This window comes from Callionymus lyra, chromosome 7 (assembly GCF_982586985.1).
Source record: "Callionymus lyra chromosome 7, fCalLyr1.hap1.1, whole genome shotgun sequence".
NCBI classification, from domain to species: Eukaryota; Metazoa; Chordata; class Actinopteri; order Syngnathiformes; family Callionymidae; genus Callionymus; species Callionymus lyra.
Genome location: NC_141824.1, coordinates 6,693,530 through 6,705,938, shown reverse-complemented (window position 1 = coordinate 6,705,938; position 12,409 = coordinate 6,693,530). Strand labels below are relative to the sequence as shown.

The 12,409-nt window shown below is 36.3% G+C and overlaps 4 non-coding genes across 4 annotated transcripts; 2 read left to right on the top strand and 2 right to left on the bottom strand.

Annotated features, from left to right (window-relative positions):
• Window positions 1–1,351: 1,351 nt before the first annotated feature.
• Window positions 1,352–1,564, bottom strand: LOC148074938 (small nucleolar RNA U3). The gene has a single exon (XR_015711933.1). It is a non-coding gene; the product is annotated as a small nucleolar RNA U3 (small nucleolar RNA).
• An 818-nt stretch (window positions 1,565–2,382) lies between these two features.
• LOC148074937 (small nucleolar RNA U3) lies at window positions 2,383–2,595 on the top strand. Its single transcript, XR_015711922.1, has one exon. It is a non-coding gene; the product is annotated as a small nucleolar RNA U3 (small nucleolar RNA).
• Window positions 2,596–7,769: 5,174 nt separating this feature from the next.
• On the top strand, window positions 7,770–7,982 carry LOC148074936 (small nucleolar RNA U3). The gene has a single exon (XR_015711921.1). It is a non-coding gene; the product is annotated as a small nucleolar RNA U3 (small nucleolar RNA).
• Window positions 7,983–8,844: 862 nt separating this feature from the next.
• Window positions 8,845–9,057, bottom strand: LOC148074935 (small nucleolar RNA U3). The gene has a single exon (XR_015711929.1). It is a non-coding gene; the product is annotated as a small nucleolar RNA U3 (small nucleolar RNA).
• Window positions 9,058–12,409: the final 3,352 nt, after the last annotated feature.

Below are 12,409 nucleotides of genomic sequence, written 5' to 3'. Positions count from 1 at the left end.
CAACAGAACTTGACTTAATACAATTAAGGCTCCACTGATGTTTTTGTTGACATACTCGCGCCTCTGCAGCAGTAGAAGGATTTCTCCACATTCTTGTAGGTGATTCTGAAGCGGGCAGGATAAGCAAATCCGAAGCGAACCCCGTCCACTCCACGAAACCGACTCTTGACGTCATTGAACGCCGCGCGTGCTTTGGCAACACTTGTCGGGTCAGGAAACACTGAGATGCTGACTCCGTCCACACTGATGCGTTGTTTGATCCGAGCGAGTCTCAGGATGTTTTCACAGTCTTGGAAGTAGTGAACGCGGGCTATGATGGTGTTTGACCGGCGTCCCTCTGTAGATCCAGGCGGGGAGAGACGGTTCTGTCCAGGAGCGTCCTTCAGATCAAAGGCTGCAGAAGGACACAGACTCGGTGTTGCATTCACGGGTCTCCGGGATTCCGACGATCCTTCCATTGTTCCTCCGCGACCTCGCCTCCAAGTCCTCGCATTTATTGTGAAGTTGGTCCACGACCCCCGTGAGCCGCTTCACCTCCTTCTTGAGTGAAACAACATCATCCGTGCACGTTGACAAACTTTCTTCCACATCCTTCACCGTAGCTTTCATGGCGGAGAGTTCAGAGGTCAGAGTTCAGAGTTGATCGTCGACCTGTATTCTTTGAGCTCCGCTCTCGCTGCACCAATATCCGCTGGAATCACCGCCATCTCACTTTCCAACACTGCGCCAACTTCTGTTTGAAGGATTTCAAGTAAATCCTTGCGCACCGAAGATAGTAGTTCCATCTTGAGCGATTCAGTGACCGACGCGTCGGGTGCGGAGACACTCCTTCTCAGGAAAGCTACTTCAATGGAGCTCGGGGCTAAAGTCGGCGTCGAAGGCGAAGGCCTCGTGGCTTGAGTCGCTGTTTGCCCACCTTTGCTTGATTTACCAGCCATTTCAAAGTTTCGGTTTTTAGGCATATGGTTTAGCAAAGGTAAAATTCAAATGTTTTCCAAAAAGTGCGCTGAAAAAATTACTTTTATATAGTCGTTCTGTGGAGCTCCAAAAAACATGTCTACTCCATTGCTATGCTCAACAGCGCCCCTAAATATTCAGGTTTTTAACAAAATACAAACACATATCTCTACTAGTCTCACAAATCAATGAATCTGACAAATAAAAGTTTCTGCTTCTGAATCCTTTAAGCAGAAATGATGCCAAACTTGATGGTTTGTTAGAGCAAATGAATCCTAAAGCTTTAGTTAAGGATGAACTACTCTAATGGAAGTCTTCAGTGGTTCATGAGGCTTAATCTCACCATTACTGCTAAACTCATAAAGGTTTAACATTTAGTTGTTATGAACCAACAACCACTCTGATCATATTCCTCTTAATACTGCACAAGGAAGTAAAGAAGGATCATCAATGACAGAGAACATATGAAGTGAATCATTATTCTCTGTCTGCTTCACACTCAGGAAGGAATATCACAACTCTTCATCATGGTTAGTGACACCAAACACTTTACAAACACATTTCTTAAGTTAAGAACTATAGAAATGATCCCTGAAAGTATAGTCTTAACTTAACTCTGCACCAACATCACACTCCATCCTCACACCAAACTATTATAGTGATGGTTGATTTTGTATTTATTATTTTTCTTCTGCATTCATTAATTTGAACAAACATGATACTGTGTGATTCACATTAAATACACAACATGAAATGTATTTACAAATCAAACACATGCACCACAATACTTTCAAACTAGGTTTCTACATTATTTAAAAAACACAAAAAGTAAAGTCAATATTATAATAAACAAAAGTCAATTAATAAAATACTTTGTAAGTATTGAAAGTGCTTTGTACTTCTTAGCTTGATGAAGCAGTGTCATTATTTTTAAGTGTCCACTAGATGGCGGTCTCTGCACTATTTTCCATTGTTTTGAACAACTTTTCTAATGAAACATAATTTTTAAACTGATGGCGCCACCTACTGACCTCTAAACAACATGACACTGTTTCATTTGGCTTCATCAACACATCACTATTAAATACACAACATGAAATGTATGTTTATATCAAACACATGAACCATAAAGCTTGCACACACATGTGGTAAAGTCAATATTATAAGAAACAAATGTCATTTATTGAATCATTTTGAGTAAAATGTTCTTTATTTCTGTGAACTACACTACAAAGAACAAGCACTTTTCTGGACTGATTTGACATCTGTGATCTATGAGGTTTAGATCTGGAGACTGACTAAGAGACTCCAGGTCCTTACAATGATTTTTATGAAGCCATTCCTTCAACACAAAGGTCACCTTTGGATCGTCACTGTAATGGTTTGGTGTGAGGATGGAGTGTGATGTTGGTGCAGAGTTAAGTTAAGACTATACTTTCAGGGATCATTTCTATAGTTCTTAACTTAAGAAATGTGTTTGTAAAGTGTTTGGTGTCACTAACCATGATGAAGAGTTGTGATATTCCTTCCTGAGTGTGAAGCAGACAGAGAATAATGATTCACTTCATATGTTCTCTGTCATTGATGATCCTTCTTTACTTCCTTGTGCAGTATTGAGAGGAATATGATCAGAGTGGTTGTTGGTTCTGTCAAAGTTTAATATAAACATCCTATGGTAGTGATGCGAGATGAAGCCTCATGAAGCACCGAAGCCTCCCAGCCGAGTAGTTCATCTTTGGAGCAAAGCCTCGTGAGGCTTCATTTGCACGACCATCCCATCATGTGGACAATTGGGAGCATTGCATATTTGTGCGCAAATGATTCTGATATTAAAAAATGTGCTTGACAACCTTGTTTTTTTAGAATAATTATTCATTTTTATTTAAAAAAAGCAATTTTCCCACAGTACTGGGCTTTAGCCGGTTTCTTTTTTTACTGATTATTTCCCCGGCTTTGGAAAAAATCCTTTCGCAGGGGACGGATGAAGCCGGGGTACACAGTATTTTCATGGCCAGCTGAAAGAGACATGGGTGTATATTTTTACATTTCGCCCAGTACTGTAGGGGGTCCTCGTTTCTAGGAATATTGTGTTCGTTGAGGTAGGTCTTCACCGCCACCGTAGCATCAACCGTTTCATTCCTCGGCCTGGTCTGCTGTACTGTGGCATCTAAACGATGCCAGAGTTTGCTTCCTAAAACAGAAAAGCTGCATGTAAGTGACCACATAAAATAAATAACAAACAGTAGTATAGTAAATAAATGAATTTGAAAGAAGCCATCTAGCTTGCCTGACGTTGGTTCAATTGTCTCGTTGGTCTCCAAGCTCTCATGCAGGGCTCTATAATGCCTCAGCATTGATGAAGTGTTGTTGTTGTTATATTATTATATTTTATATATACACATATAAAGTATATATATGTATATATAAAAGATAATAATTGGTGTATATATATATATATATATATATATATATATATACACCAATTATTATCTTATATAAATACACATATAAAGTATATATATGTATATATAAAAGATAATAATTGGTGTATATATATACAGGTATTTGACAATATTGTAACAGAAATGAATGGGACACTTATTTGTGGAGGAGACTTCAATGTGGTATTAAACAGTACATTAGATCCATCCAACAATAGAAGAAATATGAACCATGTTACAAAAACAATGAAAAACATGTTAAGAGACTACGGTATGATGGATCTATGGAGAAGGTTACATCCAAAAAACAGGGATTACACACACTACTCTGCACCTAACGGAAGCTATGCAAGGATCGACTATTTCTTTCTAAATCAAGAAGATTTTTACAAAGTACAACAGTGTGTAATAGGAGAAGCGGATATATCTGACCACAGCCCAGTAATATTCAAAATTAAACTAAAATCACGAGTTAAAAAAACAATGTGGAGGTTGAATATTGGTATTCTGAACAAGAAAAAAATAGTTGAAGAAATCAAAAATGATATTTTCACATATCAAAAAGAAAAGAAAAATGGTGAGGTTAACCCTGCAATAGTGTGGGATGCTCTTAAAGCAGTTATGCGGGGAAATATTATAGCAAAGTGCTCTTTACTGAAAAAAACAAGAGAAGCAGCATATAAGGACGAGAAAGAAAAACGACTAAGGTTAGAACGACAACACAAAAACAGCCAGGACCCCACTCTACTTCCAAAGATACAAGAAACCAGGGATAACATAAAAAGACAATTAAATTCAGAAGTAGAAAAAAGAACTAGGTATTTAAAAGAGTCATATTACGAGATGGGGTCAAGAGGAACGAGACTTTTGGCAAGAAGACTTAAAAAACAGCAGATCGACCGCTCCGTTCATAAAATTAGAGATGCTTTAACAAATGAAGCCACTTTTGATTTAGAGGAAATAGAAACTAAATTTAGAAATTATTATGAGAATTTGTATAAACAACCACCTTCTGCCGACATAAGTCAAATCAAAACTTTTCTTAACTCACTAGATCTACCATGCATCGGCACAAAGCAAAATGACCTCCTAACAACACCGATAACAAAAGTGGAAATAGAGCGAGCAATTGGAAGGTTCAAATCAAATAAATCACCAGGTAGTGACGGTTTACCGTCTGAATGGTATAAAACATTCAATGAACAGCTGACCCCGATGCTACACACATCATTTAACTACACTCTTGAACAGGGTGTGATTCCTCCGTCTTGGAGCGAAGCTATCATCTCAGTTATCCCAAAAAAGAAAACCAGTGAGAAGTGTGAAGACGACAGGCCGATCTCATTATTAAACATAGATTATAAACTTTACACTTCCATCATAGCAAAAAGATACAGTACATTCATGACAGAGATAATTGATGAGGATCAGACCGGATTTATCAAGGGCCGTCAAACGCATGACAATATTAGGAGGACTATGCATGTAATAGATCATGTGGAACGTAACAACATCTCAGCTGTCCTCATAAGCTTTGATGCAGAAAAAGCGTTTGATTGCGTTAATTGGTCATTCCTGTATCTTGTACTAGAGAAATTTGGACTAAATAGTAAAGCAATACGATGCATTAGATCGCTCAATCAAAAGCCGACCGCAAGAATAAGAATAAATGCTAGTCTATCAGACCCTATTACCTTAGAAAGATCTACAAGACAAGGTTGTTGCCTCTCACCAACTCTTTTTGCTATTTGTATCGAACCATTGGCCCAAGCAATCCGACAAAACAAGGAACTTAAAGGTATAGAAATGAATCACGAAAAACAAATTATTGGACTTTTTGCAGATGACATAATATGTTATTTACAAGAACCAGAACCTAGTATTCCAAAAGTAATACAACACATGGAAGCATTTGGCTCCTGTTCTGGCTACAAATTAAATTGAGCAAAAACGCAAATTATGGCAATGAATTTTACTCCATCTGAGAATCTCAAAATAATATTAAACACAAATTGGTTTGCCAAAAAGATAACATACCTAGAGGTCACCTTGACCAAGGAATACAAGAAACTGTCTGAAGAAAATTATAGCAAACTACATAAAGAAATTAAAACTGACCTAGAAAAGTGGGGTCCCCTGACACTGGATTTGAGTTCAAGAATAGATACAATCAAGATGAACATCCTACCTAGATTACTTTACCTGTTTCAAGCATTACCAGTTGAGGTACCAGAGATTCTATTCAGAGTGTGGGACAAATTGTTCTCTAGATTTATATGGAATGGACAAAACCCGAGAGTAACATTTGAAACCTTACAGATTAGTAAAGAGGGAGGTGGGATGGCTTTACCAAACATGAGAGGATACTATCTTGCGGCCCAGATAGGACCAATTATAAGTTGGTGTGACCAACACTTTGACGCAAAATGGAAAAATCTAGAAGAAAAATGTAGAGATCAGGAAATTCGAAGTCTAATTGGAGACAGAAAAACCATAAAGGAATATAGTAACCAATTAGAGACAATAAGTCAATTCACACTTGAAATGTGGTTCAAGGTGGTCAGAAAACACAAATTGGAAAATGAAATTAAAATATTCAGTTGGATAGCATACAATAACAATTTCACTCCAAATAATCTGGATTTACAGTTCAGGCAGTGGATCCAGGTTTAACTGCAATATGCACAGACACAAAACATGGCAAAATGATGAGCTTCCAAGAACTGAAACAAATATACTCTCTAAATAACAGAGACCACTTTAGATTCTTACAATTACGGGACTTCTATGACAAACAAATTAAACCAAACATGAATGAAAACAGAAATGGTATAATCCAAACTTTGATTGGAACCTATAACGGCAAGAAGTGTAAAATTGTCTCAACATTATACAAGCAAATGATGGAAACTAAGGGAAAGACAACAAATGATGTAAAGGAAAAGTGGGAAAAAGAGTTCCATATCAGTATAAGTCAAGAAGAATGGTCACATATTTGGAAGACGCAGCATTCTACGACATCTTCTCGTATCTGGAGGGAACACTGCTGGAAAAATGTAATAAGATATTTCATTACACCAAAAATTAAAAGCAGACAACTGTCATCGGACCAGTCGTGTTGGAGAGATTGTAACGAAGTCAATGTCGATGCTCATGTTTTCTGGTATTGCTCTAAAATCAGGAAATATTGGAAGGATGTGCATGAAGCAGTTGAAAACATCTTGGGCTATAATATTCCACCTGCATGTTCAATTTTGTACCTGGGCTTAAATTCAAACATTGTAAACAAGGAAGACAAATATTTATTTAAAATACTAGTGGCAGCCGCTAAAAAGGCCATTACCAAAAAATGGCACAATACGAAAACCAGTGGAAGAATGGACTCACATTGTCAAAGGAGTTTTTGAAATGGAACTTTTAACCCACAGGATAAGGACACAAGAAGACAAATTTATAGAAAAATGGAAAAAGTGGACTCTGTTTACACAACAACGACACCTGTGAAATACTTGGACTGTATCAGTGTGTACTTTATATATTGAAAGATGCATGTAAGAAACATGAACAACCCCCATTTTTATTTTTTTATTTTTGTTTTGTGTTTTTTATTTTCTGTGATGTATGTGTGTTTGCCTTAATGTGGAAAATTCTAATAAAACTTAAGTTTGAAAAAAAAGAAAATAGTGCAGAGACCGTCATCTAGTGTTCTCTGAAAATAATGACACTGCTTCATAAAGCTTCATCAGACCATCACTACTTACCACTGCTGAAGTGTTTTCTTCATGGACCACTGAGACTCTGGCCTCAGATGACATTTGGACATTTTGTCCCTCAAGATGCTTCTGCTGCTCACGTCAGTGTCAGCTAATTGTACTGATGACATGTTTGGTTTGTCCATCAGACGGATTGCAACTGTCATGCTATGTTTGAACCCTCTTTCTTTAGAAGGTTCATACCTGCACTGTGAGGACCAGAGTGGTCTCCTTCTGGGCTTTCTACCCACCCCTTCACTCTGGTCCAGAGTGGATGAATCTTCATCTACTCTGTCCAGTGTGTCCACTTGTCTGCTAGTTGAGGACGGTGAAGAAAGTCAGAGGCACGAATATATTGCTGGTGTGTTTCAGTGCAGGTCACATGTAAAGAGGTGGTGAGTGCTTTGTTCTTTTTCAGAGTCAGGGCCAAGAGAGGTTATCCATAGAATCATCCTATAGAGAGTGTCACAATCATTTGTAGAACCAAGGTTACATAGGTAACCTGTTGTTTTTGTATAGATGTTGTTTATAAACTGTGAAATGAAAAAAACCCAGATTCAACCATCATTATAATAGTTTGGTGTGAGGATGGAGTGTGATGTTGGTGCAGAGTTAAGTTAAGACTATACTTTCAGGGATCATTTCTATAGTTCTTAACTTAAGAAATGTGTTTGTAAAGTGTTTGGTGTCACTAACCATGATGAAGAGTTGTGATATTCCTTCCTGAGTGTGAAGCAGACAGAGAATAATGATTCACTTCATATGTTCTCTGTCATTGATGATCCTTCTTTACTTCCTTGTGCAGTATTGAGAGGAATATGATCAGAGTGGTTGTTGGTTCATAACAACTAAATGTTAAACCTTTATGAGTTTAGCAGTAATGGTGAGATTAAGCCTCATGAACCACTGAAGACTTCCATTAGAGTAGTTCATCCTTAACTAAAGCTTTAGGATTCATTTGCTCTAACAAACCATCAAGTTTGGCATCATTTCTGCTTAAAGGATTCAGAAGCAGAAACTTTTATTTGTCAGATTCATTGATTTGTGAGACTAGTAGAGATATGTGTTTGTATTTTGTTAAAAACCTGAATATTTAAACACACGTACAACTATTACTGATATGGTTGTTGAGATATATTTTTGCTGATAACTTTGTTGTGAAATTAATCAGATAAATAAATGCATTGTTTATGAACAGAACTTTTTTCTCCAGGATGCCTGATTTTTTAGGAATTCAATAGATTTACAGTAAACTAGTAAATTCTTCAGACTAAACTCTCTGGTGTCAATTGTGTAAGAATATAAATACTGTCTAAACGAAAGAAGAAAAAAAGTGATGTTTAATTAAAACAGTTGTTCAAAACAAAGGAAAATATTGCAGAGAGCACCATCTAGTGGAAAATAATGACACTGCTTCATGAAGCTTCATCAGACCTTCACCACTCTTCTGGTCAAAGCAGTCTGTCACAGAGATGAGGGCTTGTTTTTGCTGGAGCCACTAAATGAACCTTAAACCTCTCACTCTCCTCAAGAGCAGGAGGAGGAAACACTGTAGTGGAAAAGATTAAAGTGACCACAATGAAAGAGCAAGAGCATCTACCTCCAGTGGAGAGTTGTATGTATCTGCTCAAGGAGACAGTAGAGATGTAGATTAACATATACAAATGTTTTCATATATTGTATTGTACATAACAACCACTCTGATCATATTCCTCTCAATACTGCACAAGGAAGTAAAGAAGGATCATCAATGACAAAGAACATATGAAGTGAATCATTATTCTCTGTCTGCTTCACACTCAGGAAGGAATATCACAACTCTTCATCATGGTTAGTGACACCAAACACTTTACAAACACATTTCTTAAGTTAAGAACTATAGAAATGATCCCTGAAAGTATAGTCTTAACTTAACTCTGCACCAACATCACACTCCATCCTCACACCAAACTATTATAATGACGGTTGATTTTTTATTTTAGTTGAACAAACATGATACTGTGTGATTCACGTTAAATACACAACTTGAAATGTATTTACAAATCAAACACATGCACCACAATACTTTCAAACTAGGTTTCTACATTATTTAAAAAACACACGTAGTAAAGTCAATATTAGAATAAACAAATGTCAATTAATAATATACTTTGTAAGTATTCTTCATGAAGCAGTGTCATTATTTTTCCACTAGATGGCGGTCTCTGCACTATTCTCCATTGTTTTGAACAATTTTTCTAATGAAACATCACATCATTTTTAAACTGATGGCGCCACCTACTGACCTCTAAACAACATGACACTGTTTCATTTGGCTTCATCAACACATCACTATTAAACACACAACATGAAATGTATGTTTATATCAAACACATGAACCATAAAGCTTTCAAAGTAAGTTCCTACATTATTACAAAACATGGAGTAAAGTTAATATTATAAGAAACAAATGTCATTTAATGAATAATGTTGAGTAAAATATTATTTATTTCTGTGAACTACAGTACAAAGAACAGTTTGTGGTCAACATTAGAACAGAGAGCAGAGTCAGCATTTCTTCAGTTTGTTGTAGAGCCAACCAGTTGAGGAACCAGTGATTTGTTGGAGCTTCTGGTGCCACTAAAATCAACCTCAAACCCTCGAGCCTCACTGTTCTCAAGAGGAAAGAGGAAACACTGGTGGAAAACCATAGAAAAGCCTTGGTCGGCACAATGGATGATCAAAAACCTTCATCCCAAGAGTAGGCTTGTCTGACTGAAAGAGAAGACTGTGTTCTCGTCCTGGACAAAGTGCAGAATGAGACAATATTTACACTTTTAAAATGGAAAACCAACACTCTGATCATATTCCTCCCCTCAATACTGTGAACTTACATATTAATCCAAATGAAAGTTCAACACATGCACCAAAATGTTCACATTGAGTGTTTAAACCAACCATGTGGAAATGTTTAATGTTTCATCTTGACAAAGAAACAAAAGTGAGAAGAATTATTTTCAATAAACTATCATCAAGAACAATTTCTAGTCGAAGTGTGTCAGGAAACTTGTAGATTCATAACTTTGTTGGCAGCATTACAGACTCAACACAACACGCTCAAAAGATATTCAGTCAGGGAAGAATCATTGTGGCAGATAAGGACAATCACCATGAACGGATACTGATCACATTTATTTGTGTGTAAAAACAAAACCTGATTGAAAATGTTAATTAAAATGGATTTAAAGACATTTTGATGAAGTTAAATATTGTAGCTCATCACACAACTTTATTTCTGTATGAGATTAATCAACTTAAAAAACAATCAAATATTGTATCTTTTAAGTAAAAATGATATATTTTAATTCTATAATTCAACCTGAAAGTTATTTTTTTTTATTTTCTCTACTGCTTATATCCCCTCTTTCAACCTGCTGTTGCCTGAGACCTTTACTTTCTCTGACAGGTTTACTTTTGAGGGCCAGTTCATGCTAAGGTTTGTGGGTAAATAGTACCAAGAACAGGCAGTTTTACTTCCTGTGAGACCATACAATGTTGGAGAGATCGTAGAGCACCAAGAGCTCACTGACCAGGAGGGAACTGAAGATAGTTCAAGTGTTTTTTTAACTACAGAAAGTCTGTCCGTAAAATTATGATAAAAATGGTTCTTGAATTGATGAAAATGACTGAAAATCATTCAAATGTATTTACTGTTTGAGCTCAATGTCATGTTTGAACCACTAGAGGGAACTAGAAGCTTTTCTCGTCCGCACAAAAAACTTTATTTTTTACTTTCATCGTTATATTTTAGAAAAACTTGTCTGTAAAACTACACGAGGGCCATATTTTGTGAATAAAGTTGTGAATAAAAAATAAGAATGAGTGTGTAACCCATATGAAGGAAATAACGTTTATACATATAAATCATCGTATGTCAAAATAAAAAGCAATTCAATCCACTTTTATTTCTCTTCACTTTAATTTGACACTCCTGGTATTCCATAGTTCACATTCTGCGTGACTTTAAGGTTCAGAAGAACGACTCTAAGAAATAATAATAAAGTTTAAAGTGGAGTTTTTGTCACAGAAAATAGTCGTAATAACATGTTTGGTTTACTTTCACTTTCCATCTGGACGTGACGTCACACTGAATCCTCATTGGCTCAGATATTTCTTCCTGCGTCTGTTGTTTACTTTCACTTGTACTTCGTTCGTCGACCTGAAGACTTGTTGGATCCTAGTCTCCAGAAAAGAGCTGAAGATGAAGAAGGTGTTGTTTGTGCTTGTTGTGTGGATCCACAGCTCAACTGCGAGTGAGTCTCCTTCCTCCACTTTCATGTGTTCACACCTGCGTCACCTTTTATTTCTCCAAATACTCTTCACTACAACCTTCATGACCTTTTCACTCTCAGAGGAGTCAAAGTGTTTCACTGATTCACTTTTCATCTCAGAACCGTGAAGAAGTCGTACACAGAAAAGTAGATCCGAGCTCAATGTCAGGTGCTCACCTGGTGGCGCTGTTGAGTCACTTCTGTTGATTGACGGAGGAACTTGTTTGACGCTGAACAGAAAGTGACTCCAGAGTTTTGCTTCATGAGCTGATCACTTGTTTTTAAACGATGCTGCCATCAGGAGATTCATTGACTCACAAGAAGAGCTTTTACAATTTTCATTGATTTGACTTTAGTAAACAAGTCTATCATGAACTAAAATGAGGAAATAAAAACAAAGAAAGTGTCGCATTTCTTAAGTGCGCATGTTCAGACAACCTTGTAGCTCAGCTCACTTCAACATATTATCACATCTCACAGTTTATTGGAGCAACTCAGTGAAGCAGCTGCTCTGAACTTGTGTTTGGACTTAAAATATCTAAATGAAACATTTACAATCATGTTGAACAGTAATCTTCAGAAACATGTTATTTATAAACTGATATAAACTCATGTTATTTAAGTTCATCATTAACCTTAATGTCCTTCAATGATCTTTATTCTATCAATCATTCTTCGATTTGTTCCATGAACTTGGTTTTAATTTTCATTAAAATATAGAAAATGTGTTATTAGAGAGAAATAATAAAAATAAGCAACATTATCTGTGTTTTTTAAAAACAATTTCAATTTAGTTGTTTGATCTTTTTCAACATTGTTGCTCCTGTTTCTTCTTAATTCATCCATTTATTCTTTTAATTCTCTTTATTCCTTATTTGTTTTATTATAAATATTTATTACATTTCAGATTGTTATTAATATTAATCGTTTTTTCTTCTTTCTTCTTCTT